The following is a 4,804-nucleotide window of genomic DNA, read 5'->3' as shown; positions in this document are numbered from 1 at the left end:
ATGTAAAGTACATGTAAATAATATTAATTTTAATATATATGTGACCTTACAATTAATTTAGTCACTAATCTGCTGTTTCTTAGTTTAATAAATAACTGAGTCCAGATAACTTTGAATCTTAGTTTTCAGGAATTAAATATGTCAGGAGGCAAAATGAGCATTTGGACATTGATCAATTTTCAACAAATCAATTATAATTTTGTGTTTTTAACCGTGTCCATGCAGAGTTGAGACCACATTGATTTAACTGATATTACATACACGTATGCCATTAGTAGGAATTTGCCAGGAGTACTTATCAGTGTGAAGTACTGACAAAATGTGATGTTTTCATAAAGTACATAAATGTACCACTAAATCAATTCTAATAGGTTTTAATGATGTTCAGCAACATGAACATTATTAATTGGTTTCAATGCAGCAAAACAAACAAACAAAAATAACACAAAATATTATTTTACGTTTTTTAAATTGATAACATTAAATCATGGGTTTAGTTGACTAATAATAACAAACTTTGCTTATTTGCACACACGGTACTTCCCAACATGCACTGCTGCAGTGCTAAAATTACCCAGAAACAACCAAACAACCTGACACCTGATCTTCAACCTGGTGCTTTTGTATTTTCCTCTCCAAGAATGAAAACATCAATGGAAGCAGGTATTAAACGGCACTGCAGCAACATCTGATGCTGTGTTTTTATGATCTTGGTTGGAACATGAGACCAAAGGACAAGAACGTCCCTGTGCTTCAGTGCTCCGGCAACTTCCCTGACCTGAACCTCACTGGACATTTCTGGAAACACATGAAAAACCCAGTTCAGGACGTGCAGCAGGAAGGCACTGAAGGACTTGTGAGTAAATATAGACTTCATTTATTTTATTATTTTGTCGAGTTGGCAGATCCAATGCCCACAAGGATGCAGACGCTTTTAAAAACAAGGGGAAATGTGAAAAAAAAACAAATAGTTTAAACAGTACTGTGATAAGAAGGCCCTTCTCAATGGACGCTGGATGGATAAGTAAACACATTTTGATGTTTTCATGGCGTTTAGGTTCAGTAAATATAATGAATATCCATAATAAATACCACTGACAAACTTCCTGGAGCCTTAATGTGCTGTATTAAAAGTTACTGTCTGACATCAGGCCTCAAACTCAGCATCACAATGACATCTGGTGGTTTTTTAAACTAACAACAGCAGCAACACTTGAAGCCAAAATGCCACTTCACTTATTTAAATACTTACATTCACAGATGTAAAAGGTAAAATCCAAGAATACTGTACAGACACTGCAGTACATTTGTGACACTTTAATTCACATGTGCTGCTTCAAGAGTAGATTTTGCTGTGGGGCTGTAAAATAATCATGTCCAAAAAGTCTCCTGAAAAATACTAATTATTCATTTGTTTTACCTTAATGGTTAATATTTATGTCAACATTTACACACTAGTGTCGATTTAATTAGTTTCAATAAATTATTTATACTTTTACCAGAAATCATTTTAGGTGATCATCTGCATGGAAAACCTTTTTTTTTTAATACATTATGGAAAATGTTCTTAAAACTCTATGAATGTGAAATTATTACTACTAAAAATATTGTCTGTTCCACAAACATGTATTAATCATTTCATATTATATGTGAATGATATCATGATAAATAACATATTTTGCACGGTGGATCAGCCTAAAGTCAAAATTCACACTTATAACTTTTAACCTGACCCTCCATTAGTAATTTTTTTAAACTGTTTTTGTGTTTTTTATTTTCTTGGCATCCATGAGCTTCCATTTCTATTTAAGCTTTCTATTCAAACAGTTTGAAAGCATTAATCAACCCCGCCTAAAGAGAACACAAACATCTGGTGGAGAGACAAAGGACACATTGTGGAGCAAAGAACAAGCCAGGATCCTACTGAACTACACGATTGACACGACACACCCTCAGAAAATATAAATATAATATAAATCACAAACCCTGAAATAGAAGGATGCAGAAAAAACAGAGGTGACTCAGACACGGCTGAAGAAAAAGGTAGAAACATCTGGGAGTGGTGAAGCATCAGGAACTGAGTCTGTTGGAGCCACAGTAGTTTTTATTGTGAGCTTTTATTTCACTGTGGTGGATCAAGATGTTTTCCTCTCCTCCTCATCGTTTCTCTGCCTGTGTCCAGACTCTGAAGACTCAGGCTGAGCTCCAGGTTGTTCTGGGACGTTTTCTCTAACTACTGTGGTGAATATGATGCTCTGGTCCTCTAGTCCTGTGTTGGTGGATTTCTCTGGAGCTGCAGGGATGATGGACTGTTTTGAAGTGCCTGGGACCTCATGCTGGATTTGTGTAAAGATAGAGTCGCCCTCTCCTGGCCTGGGGCCTTCATGGCCTTGTTCCTCTGAAACAGCTGGCTCACATCCCAGTGTTTGAAGTTACAGACTTTTATTTGAAGACTCAATATTAAAGAATGAATAAATTAAATCTAATATGAATCAAATTCAAAACACAAGACTGGACAAACAATAACTGTTCTTTTGTTCACAGCCCCAAAACTGTCAGATAATTTATCTACTGAAACAATAATTTCCAATATTAATCAAACCGTGCACTTAATTATGATGTTAGTGAACCAATAAATTCCACATTAATTAGGCTACAGAGTTATTTCCACAGTAATTATACAGAGGTATTTGGTGGCAGCTGCAGCAGCAGAGACGAGCTGTGGGACAAAGTATCATGCTGTAATGTGAAGTGGCTTCCAGCAGAGGGAGCACGTATTCAAACCGCAATTGAATGTTAGAACACTATGAATTGTGGGTATTTCCTGTGTGTGTGTGTGTGTGTGTGTGTGTGTGTGTGTGTGTGTGTGTGTGTGTGTGTGAGACCCCTCCTCACAGCTGAGCTTCATTACATCACCAGAGGAAATCCTGAGGCACACAGTGTGGAGGAGGTCAAAGGTCAAGCCTGACAACAGCAAACCTCATCATAAAGTCACAGACAGAAATTTTATTATACGGTTTGTTTTTACAGATTTTTAAAAAAGAAAGAGCTACTCTCTCTCTCCGTGGGTTTCCTGACTCCCAGGTGTTTCCTAACCCCACCTTCAGGTTTGACACACACTCGTGATGTTTGACGTTGACCAAACACACAGACAGAATCTCATGTGATAAAACCTTATTTACCTTACAGAGACAGACCCATAGAGAGAGAGTGAATGTATTGAGAGTGTATTTACTGTTGTTACATTGTGTTACACAGATTATTATTACACAGATTAATAAAGAGAGAGTCTTTGACATAAACGTACTGTTTTTGTTTACATTTGATCAAATTGTCGATGTTAAAAGGAGACAAATTAACTATCATCAGATTTTGTTTGCAGTGTATTCCTGAATGTGCAGACAACTCTAACAGAATTATCTTTATAACGATGAAAACCTAAAAACAACAAGATTCTTCAGCAAGTTCTGCAGTCGTAGTTGTAAAGTGTTTATTTTTAATGACGTTGAAGCGGATTTTATTCTTGATGGCTGTATTTCTAGTTAGTTACACTGAATATAAAACATTTGTATTGTGTCTGTGTGGTCAAATATGACTGATTCAAGCAGCTGTCTACCTTACTTAGACAGCTGTAGCTACTGTTTTCAAATGTAATTATTAAATCTTAAAAAGATCAACAAAAACAAACTTATAACAATTTCTGTAAAAGCTGTGATAAACTCAGTCTGGGTTTTAACACCAATTACAATACAGATACTGAACAGCTGGTTTCTACAGTGTCTGTAAAACAGACGGACTGCTCCTTTAACATCGCGTCCCAGTGACACGGCGCCAAAGATCGTCTCTGTAGGAAGATTATCTATTCCAGCAGGTTCATGATACTACAATTTGTAACTTCTTCAATAGGTAAAAACCCTATTCATGACGTTTTAAGTGTAAATTATGGTCTATCGCAATTGTTAAATGTTGTGGTCTGAAGTCGTTAGTTAACTCTAAATTACCTTATATGAAATAGATTTTGAGACGGAGTTAGATTTATTTATTCAGATTCATGACACATTGACTCAGTGTGTGATTAATAATTAAAACCTTTCAGGAATTAAATAAAATATGTGATGTATTTAGAAAAAAATAAATGTTTTCTTTACTTTGTTCTGATATGAGTTTGGGATGTTTCCTCATATAATTCATGCGTGTTGTCATTGTCAAATAACTGAATAAAGTAAAAATAAGTTAAAAAAAAAAGTTAACATTAAGACAAATGTCAAATACTTATATTCTACTAATGGGAGTGTAGTATTATCAATGTATTTAGGATACTTTAAATATATTTACTTCAGTTTTACTTTTTCAGCATGATTATGAGGGACTTTAACTAGTTACTATGGTCTTTTAATAAGTGGTGGTTGTAATAAAAGTATTAAAATGATTTAGGTTCAACTATTACGGTAAAATATTCTGTTATGTAAAAAAAATCCTTCTTTGTAGTAATTACCAGGAAAGTACTAGTAACACTCAGCAGAGTGTAACACGGTTAAAATTAAGACATTTCCCTCTGTAAGTAAGTAAAAAGTGGAACCAACACTACAAACTACTAAAGGACAATAGAATGAAATAAAGTATGTAGTAAATGTACTGAGGTACTTCTTTAAAAGTACTTTAAAGAAGCTTCTGGTTGAACCATTGGTCTTGCAAATGTGAGTCAGAGTGAGACCTCTGTCTGTCTGACCTCCGGAGGAGGGACCGGGGCTGGGACTCGGGCAGGGCGGGGCGGAGCGGCCCGGGCCCCGGGGCTGACGGCTGA

This window comes from Anabas testudineus, chromosome 18 (assembly GCF_900324465.2).
Source record: "Anabas testudineus chromosome 18, fAnaTes1.2, whole genome shotgun sequence".
Taxonomy (NCBI): Eukaryota; Metazoa; Chordata; class Actinopteri; order Anabantiformes; family Anabantidae; genus Anabas; species Anabas testudineus.
Note: the sequence above shows the minus strand (reverse complement) of the source record.